General features: G+C 41.2%; 1 protein-coding gene across 3 annotated transcripts in view; it reads left to right on the forward strand.

Annotated features, from left to right (window-relative positions):
• The first annotated feature begins 743 nt into the window (after positions 1–743).
• The window catches only part of plxnb1a (plexin b1a), a 52,511-nt gene continuing 31,985 nt past the window's right edge, over positions 744–21,269 (forward strand). For all 3 annotated transcript variants that reach the window (XM_026331874.1, XM_026331876.1, XM_026331877.1), the window contains exon 1: positions 744–1,051. The gene's annotated coding sequence lies outside the window, so the exon portion shown is untranslated. The remainder of the gene's footprint in view (positions 1,052–21,269) is intronic.

Genomic DNA, 21,269 nt, shown 5'->3' on the forward strand with positions numbered 1-21,269 from the left:
CATGGTTTTCTACTTAAGTAAAAGTTAAAATAGAGTGTAGGAAAATTCTGTTGCAAGTGCAAGACTTGCAATCAAAATACTAAACATTTTTAAGCGGCCGCACCTGAGTGCGAGTGCCCCATAGCTTGGAAGCTAAGCAGGGCTGTGCCTGGTTAGTAGTTGGATGGGAGACCAACCTGGAAGACCGGGGCCGCCATCTTCAGCCACCGAGGCTGCGTCAGGAAGGACATCCGGCTAAAACTTGTGCCAAATCGATCATGAGGACAAATTGATCCAATGTGGTGACCCCGAATGGTGGAATCCGAAAGAAAAAAAAAGTAGCTACTAAAAGCATTTGCATCAACATGCATATAACATTACCGAATAACAACTGAAATAATGTATACGCATCATTTAAAGATTTTTTTCAGTAAATTTAGTTATTATAGCTTTTATTCATAATCTGGATCTGGAAATTAGCAGCTAAACTAAGCTGCCAAATAAATGTCCAGTGTTGACATAGTATGTACTGAAGTAGAAAAGTAAAGAATGCTTTTAAAATTAATGTCATGAATAGATTTTTATTCTGGTTAAACTTCATTATAAACATTACGAGACAAATTCTTCGTTTAGATTGAGCTGTTTATCACATAATTCATATTTTTCGCCCATGTGCGGAGTTTCTGATTGTTTATGGACTTTATTTTGAAGGCGAAACCACTGCACGTCCTGAGCTTCTGTGCGTCTTTGCGCATCTCAGCTGTTCGCAGCCCTGCCTGCTCTGAGCGCTTTCTGCGGCCAAACAACAGACACGGACCCAGATCCAGAGCGGAGTCTCTCTCTCTCACACACACATACACACACACACACACGTACACAACCACAGGCTTTGTGAACGCGGGGTTTGAGCAGTGACTTCTCCAAAACTGCGCCGGACTTTGAGGGAAACTAGCAGTGTCGTGAAGCGGAGCTGGACCGCATCAGATACTTTCTGCTTGATAGCGTGGACGTGAGGCTCAGTATTGACGCAACACTATGGGCGGCTGCTTCACCCACTCCACTCACCTATCAGGTAAGTTCAAGGTCGCCACTTAATTCAAATAGTTTCCTGTTAAATGAAATATAAAACAAGCAGAGTTTCTGGTTCATAACAGGAAACTTTCCTTAAAAGCATCAGTGACAGTGGCCAACTCGACACCATGTTACGTGTAGTTGTGTTCATGGTTCACTTGCAGTTCATATCATGGAGCGTCTTATTGTTGTGCAGAAAAATGTTGAGCTGGATCAGCAGTGTTCCCTACAATGAGCTGTTACTCTAATGTGTGTGTATTTATCAGTGTAGTGTCCCACATGCCAGTTTACCCCCCACCCACACACAGGGACTCAAGCACAATGGATATGCAGTAGTATTGGCCTGGCCATACACACACACACACACCACACACACACACACCACACACACACACGCACACACGCACACACGCGCGCACACACACGCGCGCACACACACACACACACACACACACACACACACACACACTTTTGTCAACTGATACAGGAATGTGTGTGAGCCAAATGTCAAATACCTTGTTCACCTACTGGCAATCTGCTGAACATACACAGCTGCTAATTTACTGAGTAATCCAGACACATAATCTGCTTTGACAGGGGCACAGTGGCTTTTATATCTGGTTATTTTCTCTCATTTCTGCTGCTGATAATTGATGACGATGGACAGTGTTTGTTTATACTGCCTGTGGAGAAATAGGAGGAGGGAGCAGCTCTACCACCTCTTAAACAATGAAGTATGGGTTTCTCCTGTGTTTGTTATACATTTCAAAACAAAGCAGAGTAGTCTGTAGTAGTCTGATTTTGCTTCTGTCATAGTGTGTGTGTGTTTTGAGACAGTGGAGTGCTATGATTTCAGTCGTTCAAAAGGCCAAGTGAGGCTTGGTTTTCAGAAGCTCTCCCTCAGTCTGTGTGCTGCACCTGCTGAGTGTATGAGCCTGCTGAATCTGAAATCAGAAAGCTCAAGAGTGATTATGTTGAAGTGGCAAAAAAAAGAAAGATGGAGTTTAGCTTAGCAGTCACTTCCCCTCTTTTTCTATAACAGCTGTCAGACCTGATCTTGAATAAACAGCTTAGAAAATCACCCCAATATCACTTTGAATCCAAATATTCAAGTATTCTGGGTCTATTATCTTCTCAAATATATTTGAGGAGGGTCAAATGCTTTCAGAGCATATTTCTTATACAACCTTTGTAAAAGATTTTGGGGGTTTTATAACCCTGCCTTGAACTGCAGTTTCCCATTTTCTCTGGTTAAACTCAGGTCCCAGCATCCTGGCATTTTTGAATAGGTGACCATCTGCTTGCTAAGGGTCTGTTCCAGAAGCACGATATCACATTACCCACACTTGACTGTGGGGGATGAATGAAAGTGTGCGTGGTCAGAGAGTGTGTAAAGAAGTTGAGATTGTTCACAGTCTTTTGCCATGTGAGGTAAGATAAATGTGTGTAGACTCAAAATAGGCAAAATGAGCATTTAAAGGTTGAAAATAGAACAGAGCATGCAAGTTCCAGGGTTCTGTCTAACCAGAGATTTTCTTCAGGAATGCTGCCATTTCTCCATGCAGGGCTTTTGAAATCCAACTGTGGGGTGATTATTCTCCATAGGTGGCATAGAGGAAGTAGTTAGGTTACCGTCCGGACCTCAGACCTCTTATAAACACACAGAGGAGTGGGTCGAAGGCCACTTCAGCTGCAGCTGGTCATTGAAAAGCGATGCTCCACAGCTGAAACGACCATTTTCAACCCTTTCTATGAGTGATAAAAATATAACTGCTGGGCATGTAGGGAGCGAGGGTGGGTTTTATGATTTATATGTGTCAAGTGTCGGGTGTGCAGTAAGTTTAAGTAGTTTGCCTTTCAACAGTGTGAGAACTGGAAATGAGTGGAAACAATAAAGGGAGATGAATGTTAATGTTTTTGAAAAGAGACACCAAGTGAACACTCCTCAGCAGTCTTTCACGTCTGTTCATCCCAGGTGTCACATACTGTGGTAGGATGTGAGATATATTCTTAGAACTTTTGTCCTGCAGGCATCAGCTGTGTGGTGTGTAATCCTGAAAACAGGAAAGAAATGACTGGGGTGGGATGTGATCAGAAGTCTTTTTAATGAATGACTGGGCTGGTGACTTGGATGAGTCGGGTGTGATTTCATTGAACATGAACTGTTTGCCTAACCCCTATACTTGGCAGGAAGGCACGCTGACAGAAATCATGGCATGTAAAGAGCCTCAACATGTTGATTTTTGGTGTGTAAGTGTCCAATAAAGAGAGGCAGAATTTGCCTGCTGGATTTTGATAGAAGTATTTTGGGCGTTCCCCACATCCATCACTGCAACAGCCGGTGGTCCCGCATGGTACATTCTTCCTTGCGTGTGTCTGTGTGTCTGTGTGTGTCTCTACAGGCTATGTTTATGCTGCACTGGGATGTGGGTGTGGAGTTTCTGCAGAGAACATTTGCTGGGGCACCACTGTGGCCACTGGCGTCCCATTAAAGATAAGGAAAATGAACAGCATTGTGTGGATCCTAAAACCTACATTTTCCTCGCCCCGAAATGTCAAACCACTTTTTTTTTTTTTATCGTTTTTACAAACATAGTCTAATTGCTTCACAAGTGGCTGACCTTGGCTCACATATGTGTGTTATCTGCTGGGTACATTGAATCCCAGGCCTCAGTAAGCCCTCGAGGGAGTTTGGCTGACAGTCAGATTGGCAGCCTAATAAATACCTATTTTCATTAGCAGCGGCTTCAATCTACTGGACTTAACATAAAATCCCCACCATCCTCTCATCCTATACATGCTCTAAAGCAGAGGTACAGAATGAGTAGACTTTTATCATAAAAACTATCATGACAGTTACATAATACGCCTTCTAGAGATCAGATATGCAAAACTATGGACCCACCATAAATGGTAGGAAGTACTCCACGACACTTAAGGTTATGTAATTGCATGCATTCAGTCTGAGCTAATGGTAGAGTTAATAAAGTCAGTTAAGGTGGCACATTGATGGAGCTGGCTGGATAACCACCGCTCTGGAGATCAGGGTTCATTCCGCAGCAGCATTTCTTCTGGCTCGGCCCCAGTAAACACATTTGGCGATGTGCACAGCTGGGAAGCTGTTAAGGGGTTATTGCATGACTCACTGTGGTTGGTCTGTCATTTTTTTGTCCACACACTCCCCAGACCAAATGTGAGATACCTGTAGAAGCAAATAGGCCTGCATTGCAACAAAACATTTAAACTTCAAGGAAAATTCAAAAACAGTTGGGCCGATATTTCTCATTATCACAGTATGTGTGCAAAGGTACTTTTTAAGTATTTGTATTTTAAACGTTACAAATGGTAAGGCTACAGAAACTGAAACGAAATTGGCAAAAAAGCCTACCCTACGGTTCAGTCTCTGCCAAAATCCCTTGACTCCTAAAGGTATAGTTCTTTGTACTTTTTTCCTGACATTAGACTGGGGAGTTGTCTTTGTACTTCTACTAGACATTGTTTTTTTCTGATAACGGAATAATGATGTCTAAGACAAGTTTCTCTCTATTCATGAGTGAGTTTTGTGTTTTGAGACGTGAGATCCATTATCTCCTGCAAAGGAGCTACAGAATATTGGTTGTACTTACACAAAGTGACATAATGATAGTGTCTTCCTCTGTAGGGCTATACACGCATTTCAGTCTGTTGTTCTCATTGTGAGGAGACTGTCACAGGTTCGAGATTAGGTAAAAGCTACACATCACTACTGAAAAAACAACTTTATTTTGCAGTAGTTTTATTATGTGCATTGTTGTTTAGCAGCTCTTTGATAGCTTGCTTTCCTCTTTCTTTGCCCCTTCTCTGTCTGATATTAATCAAGATGTTTGAGTTTTCTCGTGCGTACTGCTAAAATATTCTCTATCAGCCCCCATGTGTCTTTGAATTGTGCCCCAGAGATGCACCTAAAGCTGAAAACCCAGACTAACACACTACGGTTGTTTGATTGTTGGATCATGTTTAATGCTTTTCAGCCTAAAGACAGATGCCTGCCTCAACTTACTGGTCCATTCCCTGCCACTTTGATGCTAACATGAGGACCCTGTTTTTCCAAATTCACAGACCAATTGTAGAAACATGCCAAGTTACATAAAATCTATTTAATTTCATCAGTGAGATTAGTCAATGTTTGGATACAACACAACAATATGGTCAAGATTAACACTAATTTAATCCTTTTTGAAAATGTAATCTCCTTACATTAGGTCAGAAGAAAGCATGCCATATTAAACCCAGAGGGTGTGGTTATTATTGTTGTGAAGCAGCCCTCAGCAGTGAGACAGTTGTGTGTGTGTGTGTGTGTGTGTGTGCCATGCCACCAGCACTTGGCGACAGCAGCAGTGCCTGTTCCTTTACCCAGCTCCCTGGAGAGTTTCAGCCCAGCCCCTAGGCAAAACCTTAACCCCCAGCTGCCCTTTTCTGTATCACTGCCCCAGGTCCCAACCCTCCATAGATGCTCCATTGTTGCAATCAGGGTTTTCATTGTTATAGCTCAGATAACTGGCATAAAACTTGTTCATGTTAACTGCAGAGGTTCCTATGTGGTCTGGTCTATAGTGTGTCCCATGCAGATTCCACATTGACAGTTCAGTGAAATGATGCCATTCACTGATGAGTTTTCCCCTCATGCACCACATGCACAACCAAAGACCAGATTTCTGTTACACATTGTGATAGTCCTGACTTCAAGTACCTCCTCCCTTTGAAATGGTCAATTTAGCTAAATATGAGTTCCCATTCTGCCTTTTTCACTTCTGTCTATATTTAAGTCATTGCTGCCAAGACTGCTGCACACTTACATATGTGGGCCCAGTTGCCTGTAGTCAGAAACATAAACCCTCATTCCCCTAAGCTGTTACCCCTGACATCCAGCCACAGGCCACTGGACACAGTTGCCTTTGGACCCAGTAGAACTATGCAAGCAATCTGACTGACTCACAGGTGGAGCATTCCCTTTCTTGAAGAAATGTCTTTACATTTGGCTGTGAGGATTTTAGTGTGAGCTGTGGTTATGGTGAGACTGGCAGCTGTCATTATTGCCCTGTGATGTCATCAAAGTGACGTCCTCATTGACATTCAATTCATTTGACAGTTTTCAAGATCAGGTTTAAATGAATGACTTCTGCTAACAATGGGACTCACCAGTGATCAATATCATTTGCACAGTTGTCAAGATCACATTCTGGGACTTGACTGATCTACTAAATCTGACTGAACCGCTTTATTCTGCTGTCAGTTGAGCTAATGGATTTGGGATTACTTGTTTGTATACAGAGAAAGCAGGTGCAGGGACTATTGCTAAGTCAGCTTTGCTTCCCTTATTGTTGGCATGAACTCGCTCTTATGTTAGGATTCAACTCATCCTCAGGTTTATCAGCAGAGAAGGGGATTTTCAGAGTGTCAGTTCAGATCTCTCTGCAGATAAAGGATGGCTTATATCCCCTTAGGCTACTCAAGTCAAGGGGATAAAATGAGAAAACTGTTTCCTGCAGGGTCACATCTGTCCAGGGTTCTTGATTATCCCATTGATTATCTGCAAACCCTATTGTCTGCATTTACTTTGTCTGTTAAACAGTCGCTGATATACAGTGGGTACGGAAAGTATTCAGACCCCTTTAAATTTTTCACTCTTTGTGTCATTGCAGCCATTTGCCAAAATCAAAAAAGTTCATTTTATTTCTCATTAATGTACACTCAGCACCCCATCTTGACAGAAAAAAACAGAAATGTAGAAATTTTTGCAAATTTATTAAAAAAGAAAAACTGAAATATCACATGGTCATAAGTATTCAGACCCTTTGCAGTGACACTCATATTTAACTCACATGCTGTCCATTTCTTCTGATCCTCCTTGAGATGGTTCTGCTCCTTCATTGGAGTCCAGCTGTGTTTAATTAAACTGATTGGACTTGATTAGGAAAGGCACACACCTGTCTATATAAGACCTTACAGCTCACAGTGCATGTCAGAGCAAATGAGAATCATGAGGTCGAAGGAACTGCCCAAGGAGCTCAGAGACAGAATTGTGGCAAGGCATAGATCTGGCCAAGGTTACAAAAGAATTTCTGCAGCACTCAAGGTTCCTAAGAGCACAGTGGCCTCCATAATCCTCAAATGGAAAAAGTTTGGGACGACCAGAACTCTTCCTAGACCTGGCCGTCCAGCCAAACTGAGCAATCGTGGGAGAAGAGCCTTGGTGAGAGAGGTAAAGAAGAACCCAAAGGTCACTGTGGCTGAGCTCCAGAGATGCAGTAGGGAGATGGGAGAAAGTTCCACAAAGTCAACTATCACTGCAGCCCTCCACCAGTCGGGGCTTTATGGCAGAGTGGCCCGACGGAAGCCTCTCCTCAGTGCAAGACACATGAAAGCCCGCATAGAGTTTGCCAAAAAACACATGAAGGACTCCCAGACTATGAGAAATAAGATTCTCTGGTCTGATGAGACCAAGATTGAACTTTTTGGCGTTAATTCTAAGCGGTCTGTGTGGAGAAAACCAGGCACTGCTCATCACCTGCCCAATACAATCCCTACAGTGAAACATGGTGGTGGGAGCATCATGTTGTGGGGGTGTTTTTCAGCTGCAGGGACAGGACGACTGGTTGCAATTATAGGAAAGATGAATGTGGCTAAGTACAGAGATATCCTGGAAGAAAACCTCTTCCAGAGTGCTCAGGACCTCAGACTGGGCTGAAGGTTCACCTTTCAACAGGACAATGACCCTAAGCACACAGTTAAAATAACAAAGCAGTGGCTTCGGAACAACTCTGTGACCGTTCTTGACTGGCCCAGCCAGAGCCCTGACCTAAACCCAATTGAGCATCTCTGGAGAGACCTGAAAATGGCTGTCCACCAACGTTCACCATCCAACCTGACAGAACTGGAGAGGATCTGCAAGGAAGAATGGCAGAGGATCCCCAAATCCAGGTGTGAAAAACTTGTTGCATCATTCCCAAGAAGACTCATGGCTGTACTAGCTCAAAAGGGTGCTCCTACTCAATACTGAGCACAGGGTCTGAATACTTATGACCATGTGATATTTCAGTTTTTCTTTTTTAATAAATTTGCAAAAATTTCTACATTTCTGTTTTTTTCTGTCAAGATGGGGTGCTGAGTGTATATTAATGAGAAATAAAATGAACTTTTTTGATTTTGGCAAATGGCTGCAATGACACAAAGAGTGAAACATTTAAAGGGGTCTGAATACTTTCCGTACCCACTGTAAGTGGTGTCATATAAGTCAATATGTGGGGTTATTTAAGATATGGTTATTTGGATTCAAATTTAGGTTTGGGTCCTATCCTTAATGATAACAATATCAACTTTACCTCATTTACTCTCAGTGTAGGAAAGTATTTTTATTATTATATTGCACAACATTAATGAATGAACCCACTGTGGTTCCGAGTCACTTTTTAAAAAGTTTCTCTCTTCCTGTGGTTGTATTATAAGAGGATTCTTGAAGTGTTTACACTGATTTTTCTAATGTTAGTGAAAGTAAAATCCTCTTAGGCCCCCTGCTGATTAATGAAAAACCAAGGGAAAAAAAAAGTTTAAGATTAAACTATAATACCTCCAGGGTGAATCTGTTGGCCACCCAGCATGAAGTCCACTCACTGTCTACAGCAGATAAGATTGACAGCTGGTTAATTTAAAAGCATGTCAAACCCACATCTTTACTTTAAAGCTATGTCACAATCAACTCACTGGGATACTATTATACTGTATTCATTTGTCCACTATGGAATTTAGAGACAAGAACCAACATAAAATTACCAAAAATGTCAATGAGCAGACATATGGTTTTATCACCCAAAGAATTAGATGACTTGAGCCATTACTCATGTTTCTTATTAGAGTAATGATATTGGAATTAACTACATTTCTGGTTTTTTTTTTTTTTTTTAAAAATAACTGTGTGCTCTACATACATACGATTACAGTGTTTTTTTAAAGATAGAAGTTAACACGTCACCTTGCTGAATATGGTACAACCTCAAAATTATATCACAATCCATTCTCAGAATTTCCCTTTGTTAAAATCATGTCGTCATCTAACATAATGTAAATGGTGTAGTCATCACTCTCTGCGTGCATTTTGTTGAGTTGTGCTATAAATGCTTGCATTTCACTTGCTGTTAAACTGTAGCTCAGAGAGAAATGCTGATCTCATTCTGTGTTAGATTTATCCGGAAGCTTGGTATTGAACCTGAAAAGTGGCTTTAAATTACCCTGTTCTCCAGCTCACGGGAACTGACAGAAGCTTTTCTGCCAAAGTCTTCCAAACCTTTCTGAGTTGCAGCTCACTCAGTGTTTTATTAGATGAGGAGAGTGGAGTGGAGAGAGATACTGTTCTCTGCTGATTGGTATAATTTAGTAAAAGGACCTTGGCCCACGGGCGGCGCAGCAGAGAGCATGATGATTTTGTGAGGATTTGTTCCAAATGCAGCAGCTGCAACAGAAAGAGGAGGAAGTCATTTAGATGGTTTGTTTGGCCAGTTTGATGATGGCAGTCAAAATGTCTGTCCCATTTCTGTAGTCCAGTGGGCAGTGAGCCACAACAAAACATCCCTGCTTATTAACATGAAGCGAAGGTTACTCACATCAGGTTTGTACTGCACAGATCACGTACCTTAAACCCATTTAGACTTGGATTGTTTCTTGAATTGATTAGTAATTAACCAATTAATGAGTTTGTCTTTCCGAAAAAAAAAAAAAAAATTGGGGGCACATGCAAAAATATTTTTGTTTTCTGTGATTCTGGGATGATTATGAATGTCTCAGGTTTTAAGAAATAGTTTCATATTTTGGGAATTTTAGTTACCAGCTTTAGTTAGATGAGACGTTTGATACCACTCATTTAATTACCACTCAATTGTTGATATTTTTGGACAGAGCTAGATTAGCTCCTTCACGTTCATTGCCACAGAGGCCTTGGTCAGACAGATGGTAGCTGCTCTCTCTAGGTGGGGTCCTCCCTCCTTCTGTTGTTCTGGGTTTACACAAATGATACCTCCCACCAGGTTCAGCCAACAAGCTATGTGCTGTGCTTATTATTGTAAAAACATGCTTTCACATAAAAGTGGGTGATGGCTTTATGAGAAACAGACCAGAGGTTGTGGCTATTGTGTGTGTCTGTGTGTGTGTGTGTTTGCGTGCTCCAGGCTGTCAGTGGTCTCATTTCGTTGAACAGTAGTTGGATCAAGTCTGTTTGTCCAGCTGCTGAATCGCCCTGTAACAGGCTCACACAAGCGCACACATGCACAGACACACACAATTGCGCTAGCTGGACAAACACTTTAACACTTGACTGACACACCTCAAATCTTAGCTTAAATCTGGTAAAAGGATTATTGGTCACTTTGCAAAAATGCCTTTGAACCTGCAAAGCAGGTTATCCTACATCCCCACCCCACAAACACCATGGCCTTCTGGCTTTATGTTCCATCTAAATGGATCTTCCTCTCCCCCCTCTACTTCCATAGGCATGTCTGGATAGGTCATGTCTGTCTGCCTGTCTCTCCTCCCTCTGTCCCTCCCTCCTGTCATTCTTTGCAGCTTTTCTTTTTCCGGGGCACACAGTTTGACCCCAGTTGCCCTTGACACATGCATTTCTATAGCCTCAGCCAATCAATAGAGACTCCTGTGGCCCGGTGTCAGACACTGGGTCCACTAATTGAAACTAACAACAACGCATGGTGAGTGGAAATGAGCATTTTTGTGTGCATGTGTGTATTGAGACGATGAATGAAGATGACAGAGGGACTGCCACATTCACATGGTGATCACCCAGTCATCAGCTATTGTTGAGGCCTTCATTTTTTTGTGAGATTAGCAAGAAAAATTGTACCACAGTCATGTCAGCTGCTTGTCAACGAGATGAATGTGTGCTGACAATTATGGATTCAAAAACCAGTGGAGGACAAGGCTGCTATTATCCTCTATTTTTTTCATTATCAACAATTCACATGGAAAGATGTTTTCTAAGCTACCCTGTCTGTGGTGCTTTTCAGTGGTAGATATAAATCTTCAAAGGAAACAAACATATTGTTTCAAAGATATGCTTTCATTAACAAAATACTAGATAATTTACTAAAGCAGCTGAGCACTTTAGCTAAATATTGTTATTTGGGCTGAGAATTCTTAATAGATTCTCTCTGTGTAGATGATACATGTAATGCAGAAGCTGTTATATATGTGGCCTTTATTGTCTATTAATGTCTGTTTCAGGAGTCAACTACATGGGAATAAGAATATGTAATAAAAATGTACCTCCAATGACAAAGCAGTAGGAACTTTACCACATGTTGGTTTTGTGATGTGATGCCATCAGCCAGCTGCACTTGTCAGAGAGCCTGGTGACAAAGAGGATCCGCATGGACAATAAAGAAGAAGCTCTTAGCCTTTAGCTTTTCTGTCTGGGACAAAGAAGGTGACAGCAGCACGGTGCAACTGTTGCTCTGCCAAATTTTGAAAGAAAGCACACAGCACGTGTTCTAGAGTGTTAAGTAAAAATTATTTAGACAGACAGTAAAGCCTGTTTGAGTGTTTTCAGCAATAAGGCTCTTCCAGAACACAAGGATTATTCTTGGTCTTGAATGAGGAGAAAAAATATTGCAGGCCTGATTGTGTTAAGCAAAAAAAAAAAAAAAGGTGGGGGGGGGGCTCTGAAAGCTCTGTATGCTTTCAGAGCTACTGTAATTAATCCCAAGCATCAGTCAGACTATTCTCATTAATAATGCATTTGCTAGCAGCAGTCCTGACATAGGGAGTGGATTCAGGTCTTTATTCAAAGATTCAGCAACAATGCCAGGCAACCCTGGGAGGGCTGGTCTGCTCTACATGAAAGCCTGAACCAAGAAAAACATGTTTCACTTCTTAGCTGTGGCTTAGGTTTGGAAACAATGAGGAGAACAGGTTACATGTCATTAGTATACATTTAGTGGTGAATCTATGCCAGTCCATAGTCTGTCTCCATCACAAAATAAAACCACCCAAGACTGAAAACTTTCAAAATTTAAGGAGTTTTTACTTCTTTATGCTTTCTTAAACTCAATAGCATAAAGTGTGACAGAACAAATTCCTGATCCAGGACTTTTTAGGACTTTTTCACTGTAATTAATTATCACGTTTTGCTTTATAGATGATGGGCATTGTACCCTTTCTGCCACCTTACAACAGGGTACACTTTACACAGTGCACCTTTAGGTATGTTAGAACTGTGGTTTAAAAAGAGTAGTCCATTGATATAGAAACCTGGTGCCTACATTACCCACAAAGCAATTTAACCGCCCATAGTACGGTCAATTGTAACAGTATTCTCAACTATGTTTATGTCATTTGCTAATACTAATCACCATAAAACCATGTGGGCAGGCAGCAGAGTCTCTGTAGAGCTGCAGAGGTTTGGCTCAGATTGGAATATTTGCTTCCACAGTGGCTTCTCTTAGAACTGAATCATTTTTATTTGTCCTTTTGTTGTGAGCAGTTTTTTGTATTTTTCTGTAGCTTTAAGAATGCTTTCTTCACACACGCACACGCACGCACGCACGCACGCACGCACACACACACACACACAAATGCAATCCTTTGTGTTTCTTGCCTTTTCAGTTTTTTTTAGCCATCTCTCCTTTAGTTAAACCTTCTAGTTTGATCAATCATTGATGATCCCAGGTGTCCTGAAACCTCAAGGGAAACCCTGATTGGCTACCAAGCCCCCCCTCCCTTACATACACACACACACACGCACACACACCTCCTGTGCCCCCATTACATCCCCCCTGCTTGCATTTCAAGATCACAGTCAATCCTTACTTTGTACCCTCTCCCCTCACGCCCCTTTGCTGTTTCTTATCTCACTCTTTAGATGCCAGAGAGCCAGCTTCAATTAAAGAAGCAGTGGGGTTCCCTAAGCCATTAGCCATATTACTGTTGGGTCCATGCCCATGCCTCTTTGCGAACAAAGACCTCTCAATAATTCCTTGAGCAGTTTGGTTGGCATGTTTGGCTGATATTGAGCCACACACCCTCTTGTATTCACAGTTGGCGGTGGCAACATGGTCGCCTTATAAGGTTGTGTGTTGTCTAGGTGCTCCTGTCAGATTTAATTATGCTTTAACATGTGCTGAAGAAGGCATTTTCATTCACCTTTCACCACAGTGGAGAGAGGTGACTCTAACTTTAACTGGATTTTATCACAGTGGATATGACTACCACTGACTCTGACAATACACCAATGATATTGTGGGTCATTGATTAAAAAAAGTTGACAACTGAATGAAAAGAGCGAGTGCATGTGATTAATGACATCTCGAATGCTCTCTGTGCTGTCCTGAGGGTTTTATCGTATGCTTAACCTTTGGCAATGAATTCTTTGTCCCCAGATCACAATCACACACCTCAGACCTTCAACAGAGCCAGATTCCACTCATCAATCATCTTTGATTTTCTGCCAGAGATTCAAATAGTGGGTAATGATTGCAAGTATGGATACTGTGTGTGTGTGTGTGTGTGTGTGTGTGTGCGCGCGCGTGTGTTTTACTTGTGTGTGGGTCTGCATTTTCCTGAGCAAGATGGAGAGAGCACAGTCTATTAAGCATTTGACAATTGAAGACCTCCCACTCTAAAAGACAAGCTCAGATTGTCTGTTCTCCCAATTCCAGGAAGCTGGGCGTGTCTCTGGGGTAGTGCCCATTTTCTTTCTAATGAAGCTGTCCGTCACATGGCTTGTTGACAGAAGGCCAGATATCACTCCCACCTGCCTCCACTCCAAAACCACCAGTTTGGGAGCTAAATGAGCTGAAGTCATTTGAGAACAAAAAGGAGAGAAGAAAATTGATCAAAATATTGTGATTGGGGCATTTTGGAAGCATTTGACATCAGTAGTGCTCGTACGGTTTTACTGTCACTGTGGTATTTTCTAGAGTTGAATCCTACTGCAGGCGCAACATTGAAGGAAAGTGGAAATTAAGGCTGTCTATGATTATAGTAATATTTATTTACTGAAAGTGTCACATAATAGAGAAGATAATTACTTGATTTGCACCTTTAGTACCAAACTAGGGACTATCATGGACCATGAACTTCTGCATTTCCACTGTTTTCCAGAATATTGAATCACTAGTACTCTGCTGATATTAGTTACCTCAAGCTTCTGCTGTGTCCAAGTTCATCTTCAGAGCTGCTAGCCTGGATGACCTCGGTGTTACTGGACTTGTCGTTTCTTCTAAATTATATAGTTTTTTTCTTTAGAGATTAATGAAAACTGTCAGTGTTACATGGTATCAGTGTTTTCTGAATATGGTTTTCTACTCCATTTGTAAGCAAATGTACCAAATGACATGTTTCTCAATCAACACAACTCAGTAGTTCTTCCATAGTTGTTCCCAGCTGGCCTCTGTTAATGTTTATGAAATCATTGAAGTTTTAAAGCTGTTTAACCAGCTGTTTCTATTTCATGTAAAGGACCACACTGGGACCAGGACTTACTCACCAGCAGCCACCCAATGAGCAAAAATCCTGTAGGACTGCAGCGTTTGATTCAGAATGAAATGTGCATTAGGAACGCCTGTCACTGGTCCCCTTTTAGGGATTCTGTGGGATTATGTCTGCATGGGTGCCCTGGCTCCAGATGAAACATGTCTGGGATGAAACTCGGCAGTCTTTGCATACATAAGGACAAGTGTTCTTTCTCTTTTGGCAGTCAGGTATACCTGACACTGAACCAAATTCTGAAAAAAAAAAAAAAAACAAGATGCTTTTAGAAAGCACAGATGAATTAGTTCATTGTACAGATTCATTAATCAGAGTCTGTCATTTTAATTTTAAAAATATGGACCATTATATTTACTATTCACCCTAGTGGAAATAATTTTTTTATTTCAGGTTTGCAGAATCCACACTGATATTTGACTTTTCACCAGACGAACAGGGAAGTCAGTGTGTTTGTACTGTATAACCAACTCAACAAGGGCTCTTTCATCAGGATGCCAGTAGGGTTGCAATTTCATATCGCTGCTCCAAGCTCTACTGACTGCAAGCACTGATTGACACTGGTTCAACAGCTAATAAGGAAATTGATTTATATGAGTTTCCCTTGGAGTTTATTATATTTGGAACAACTAAATGTATTAATGTCATAATGTAAGTCATAATGCAGACTAAAATCCTTTTCTCATAACACAAAGTTGCTCAACACTCCCTAAATTACTCTGTTTGTTACTCCATGTCAGGATGTTAGTGAGGGTGTACAGAGTGCTGAGGTTAGCTCAGTGTCATACAGTGATTGAACAGAGCCTTTCTCTGTATGTCCTGAGACTTGCTTCATACACATATGACTACATAAGGACAGTAGTTTCTTGAAAATGGATTTAATGTTATCGTTTATTCAGTTGTCATGATTTTTGGGGGCCTTTAATGAACACCATTTCCCATAGGTCCTAGACATTTACAGGCTAAATGTAATCACAGAAAAGATGAGCCCAGATCCCGGTCCTCATCCCCAGATGAGCTTTTCTGCGCTCACAAATTAAATGTTATCAAGAAGCTTTGTGTTAGTTTTAGTGCTGTAGTGGACACTGATTTGTATTACCTTATGGAAAGTAATCGCCCCACTTCAGTTTTTTCAGAAAGACTGATGGAGCAAATGCTGAGAGATTTGCATTCAAGTTACAGCATCTAGTGGAGCAGCAGCTTCCCCGGTTGTGGCGTTATAACTTCAGCTGTCTAAAGGATAGACAGTATGACATGCTGCAGTCAGTAGTGTACTGTGGTTGTTGACAGTCTCTTGTACTGGTACTCAATATCTGCCATGGCAAATAATCCTATCCACTATCCCTTTCTGAAACTATGCTCTAAACATGTCCTCTTATTCTCTTTTTAGAAATGACAAAATATGCACAATAGCTGAAGTGCTATAATTGAAATTACCGAAAAGTGAGGTGGATTTAAATTTGTTTAGTTTGACTTTAAAGAGATGTGTGACCTGGTGTCATTGATAGTTATTTCCCTAGTTATGGGATGATGTAATAATGCAAAGCTGCAGCATTTATTGCTAGTCCCCAGATTGGGAGCAGCAGCCACAAAGAATCCCTCATGAAACATGTAGAAAATGTGTGGCATCCAGATGGGTGCCTCAGATACCAGGCACAGTGGTAGTGGGTGGGTGAGACAGGAGATAGAACTTGAGAAGGGTGACACAGGAGGGGACACAGGACTGACTCCACTTAGTGTGTTATGAGTCTAAGGTTTGCCAGGGGTCATGAGCCGCAAAATCAGTCATGAATAAAACAAATCATATTCTCAGATCCGTGTTCCAGACTCAAACATCCAGCAATAAGTTCCTGAGAGTAGATGGGCATTTTGGGGGGAGTTAGAGAAGAAATACTGCATGTTTCATAACCTTAAATTTATTAAACTGGAAAGTGGGGAGAAAGCAGATTTTCCACCCTCAGTCCAGGCTTACTAGCAATAATACCCTGGTTCATTGTCATTGGTCTTTCTGCTGGATATGGCACGTTTTTTCTTTAATTCAATAATACAGCAGAAAATCAGACTTGATGTTTCCCAGAGCTCTCTGCATCACAAGATGACACTGAAAAGATTTTGCTGAAGATGTGATTATGAAAAAGCTATATAACTAAAGCCGAGAAGCGTCTCTGGCCTCAGAGCAGGACAAGGGAGAGTGTGTTGTTAGAACACAGACAGGGTGACAAGCTGATTAAAATGCCCACAGACTGGGAGAGCCAGACCTCCACTTGCTATTCACTCGACCCAAGCTAGTCGTCACGACAACGAAGGACGACAAAGGGCTTTCTCAAGCTATTGAGTGTTGTGAAAGAAGAGGCGGCCGCATGTGCGTGCGTGCGTGTGTGCATGTTTGTGTGTGTCTGTGTGCATGTGTATGTGTGACTGTGTGTGAAATGTGGCTGTAGGTGGTAATGTATGCAGACCATCCACAAACAAATGAATACACATGCTCGTCCCACTGTCACGTCCTTAGCATTCTGCCACACAATGACCGTACCAGCGCGTCCTCGATGACGTGATGCCTCATTTGAGCATATGGAAAGTCTGAATTCAACAGCCAAGGCAGAAGCAAAGCAGAAGAGAAGCTATTTAAGCCTGCTTTGTTTTATTGGAGGCAGAATGCAAATGCCTTCATCTGCTCACTAGCAAAAGCTTAGGATAGATTCACTGTATCTGATAGTGGCTTTATCTCAAATACTGTTTAAAATATTACCCTGGATTTGATTTGAAGTGCTTGATGTTAATGTCAGACCTGCTGTAAGCACAAACATGATGAGAGTGTGTGTGAATCTCCATCACCTGCATATTAAACCTACAGTTCATGGTTATGAACAGGAAGGAGCCTGGTCCCTTACTGCATCCACTCGCCCATACATTCACATCTCTGTATTCCATGTCAACTAACTACACACATCCTCACTGCATATTCTCTTTATTTAAGAATATTCAGGATCCCTGCTTCCTTTTAGTACAGATTTATACTTTATATTTACATTATCCTGAAAACATTTAAAGCAGATTGTGGCCCAGTAAGTGAACAGGGTGTACTGTTATTCTTGATATTTAGCAGAAGTTATGTTTTGCATCATGAAGCCTTCCCCCCTTTCTCCTGACACAGTCTGTCTTGCTGTGGTCGCCTGGCTGACTCTTTCACTCCAGACCAGAGAACTGAGGTCTGTAATTGTGGCAGGATTGTCTGGCTGCTTTCCATGCTGTTGTGGTCCAGCGCTGTCAGCAGAGCCTGAGCAACAGATCTGACCACTGCCCACTTAACACACTGCCTGACACACACAGCACACTGAGCGCTTCTCACTATTATTATCTTATTTTAAATATAGAGATCTATTTTAGTTTATCATACTATTTGAGGTAGGTTAGCTGCTGAGGATGATGTATTCCCATGAACCTATATTCAAACATGCTCTCTTAGATTTATAACGAAACTCCAGTGCCACTTAGGTCCCTCAGCCATTTGCCTGTCCCTGCTTCAAATGTTAAATTGGGCCTCAGCTGCCATTGTCACTCATTCTCTTTCTCTGTCTCATTAAGCCCATTACCCCCTGCTTCCTCCTCACTGCTCTTTGATCCTTGTGCCTGTTGAATGTTGAAGTTCCAGTCCGTCATATTTTCATGACAGGGGTCAAATGCTTTGTTGTCATACACTCCGGGAAACCAGATTTTAGATTGACATTCACACTGTGCTCTGCTCTTAGATTTCCCTCCATATAGAGTTAAAAATTAAAACAAATTTTATATTTCATTTTAATATTGCTTTATTGTTTCATAAGGATTTGTAGAATGTGAACTGTATAGAGCCCCAAAGTGAAATAAGATGTAAAAGGTATAAAATAAGAAATAAATCATTCAAACACAATTTTTAAAACCTGAATTCATCTTTTTTTCTTTCATGTTCTATTATAAACATTTTTTTATCTTCAAAAGATCTTTCTCAGGTTTGTCATGATATTATCTTCCCTAATTAGCTAATTACATGAGCTCAGTGTTTCTCAGCAACTTCACCAACTGGCAGCTAAGCTTAGCTCTTCTCAGCTACAACACTGCAAGATTTGCATGCGTTTTTACTGAGAAACATCTTTAGAATAAAAACCTAGAATAATCAACCATCTAAACTTTCAATGATTTAAAACAAAGATCTCCAACAAAACAATAAAATGATCATGTGGTATTGTATTATTTTTAAATGATTTCACAGTTCACTTCAGTAATTTATCTATTGGACTAAGTTTTTATATTTATGTCATAAATGAATTTACAAAGAAACTAAATGGAATTCAGTCATTATATTTTTTACAGCTGTGCTTTTCCTTCTGTTTTCAGTGCGTGCTTATTTCATCATTTATTTGGTCATTTAATTTCAGTTTCATTATAGATTATTGCTTCATTATCATGTAGCTTTTATTTTGTAAAAGTTAGCTGGCTTGGTTAAATGAATATCATGTATTGACTAGATATTATGAAACATTGTCAGAACAGACTGTATTAGAATAAAGTCAACTGCTCTTAGAGTGGCTCTCAGGTCATGCGTGTCATGTTGTACTAAGCAGCTAGGCTTAACACCTGCTTTTCCCAGGGAGGGCATCACTGTCTCTGGGGTGAAAGGATCCTGTCATAAAACGGGCTCAGTGAGTGTGTGTGCACATGAAAAAGTGTGTTGTGTCTGTACTCATATAGATGGGTGTGTAGACTCTTTTTCCAAGGGAAGTAGCTTTTATCCTGTGTCCGTTCAGGGCAGCCACTTGGTCAGAGAGCTGTGAAAGGGACACTATTCCCTCCAGCAGCAGACAGAGAGCCCCTTCAGCACACCGGAGGGACAGAGAAAGAGACCCTCTGTGTCTGGATGTGAGCTAAGGGGAGAGAGAGGGCCAATGACCCTAAAGAAGGCGACGGAAATAGAGAGAGGCCAAACGTGTGCATCTGCCTCTCATAATATTAGCGCTTTCAGTGATCTAACCATCTAAGTAGGGGCACACAACCGGCAAGTGGATGTACTCACTAGATGTGTGGATTGGAAGTTACATAAAGGGTGTGGTGACACATTCAGTTTGATCTCAACTAGAGTGTAAAAGAACATTGTTATTTACGTATACTGTGTATTTAGCTTCACAGTGACAGATTCATGCTCACAGTGGGGTTTTTTTGGGGGGGGCAAGGGGTTTGCTAGGGTGGTCGAGTTGTCTGTGCTAGACATGTTGCTAGCAAGACGCCAGCCGACCTACAAGGACATAACAATACAAGGCAAGACACTATGGCTCTGGGCCCAGTGTCCCCCACTGTCCCTGTGGTGCTGACCCCACATATTTTATGGGGTCTTATGCGTTCAGTGGACTGTCATGGATCATTATGAGCTTTAGAAATGAACTTGCACAGTAGCCTCTCAGTGATTAATTAACATGGACAGAGAGAGAAAGCGAGAAAGATAGAAATGGTGAGGGCAAAAGTTCACTGATGAGACCACATTCTGAGAAGTACATTTGTTAGCACACACACTCTTTTTTACTACTGTTGATTTGGAGGTGCACTGTCCACTGTGAAATAAAGTGGATTTTACTTCAATAGTTTTATACAAATTCCTGTTACAGGAATTTGTTTTCACCCCAGCCAGAGGTAAAGTTCTGGGGATTTCAGTCATATATTTTTAATTGGCTATTTTAATGCATGTGAATATTTACTCCATTGTTCTTGTGTGACCACCCATTCCTCTCCCCACTTCAGTTGACAGTCTGATAGGGGGAGGTTATTTATAGGTTGTTGGACTGTGCCCCATCACTGAACATGCTGCATACCAGACATAAGAGATGAACTCTGGAAATTGTTGGTGAACAGCATGACGGAAGCCACCCCTCTGCTCCTCTAAAAGCTGGTAGTGGTGTTTGTTTTGCTATGAAACACATTGCCCCTAAGGATAGAAGTAGAAGTTTCTCTTTCAGTTTTGGTAGTCTGGGTCTTATTCATTACATCTGCTAATGAATAAAGATGAACCTCTAGGATTTTAACTTTTGTAAACATAATGGATTTGTTCTTATTAGCTTAAAAAGCTTAAAAGTAATTTATGCCATGAATATCCACAAGCATCTCATTCACAATTAAAGAGCAATCTAACTTTAAAAGTGGCTATTTAGATGATGGATGAAGTGAAAATGTTGCATAGCCTTAAAAGGTCTTAGATGTCAAGAGAAATATCCCATATTGGACTTCCCCTGTCTTTTTACATCAACCACAGCTGTATTTCTTGTGTCCCTGTTCCCCTCCATCTCCACTTTGTCCCACACCACAGTCATCCAGTCTGATCTCACTGGAAACCGTCATTACTGGTTGGTAAAAGGAAGTTCCCATGGTGATGGGGTCACTGTAGGCTATAAATATGTTGAGTGCAGCATGTTGGCCGGTCAAAGAGCAGGTGAGGATGCTTGCTCAGAGTCACTGTGAGAATTTGTCTAGATTTGTTCCCAGGGTCTCTGTTACAGAGGCTGGATAAGGCAGAAAACATTCAGTTTAAGTTATTAGCCTAAGTTCTTGTTATAATTAAATCAAATCTACTGACTGAAAGTAGACTAACTTTAGAAAGTGTTCCATTATCTCATTATATCCTGTAATAAAAAACAAAACCCTACTTTCAGCATTGCTGTAGTTTGTGTGAT

Source organism: Mastacembelus armatus, chromosome 7, assembly GCF_900324485.2.
Source record: "Mastacembelus armatus chromosome 7, fMasArm1.2, whole genome shotgun sequence".
NCBI classification, from domain to species: Eukaryota; Metazoa; Chordata; class Actinopteri; order Synbranchiformes; family Mastacembelidae; genus Mastacembelus; species Mastacembelus armatus.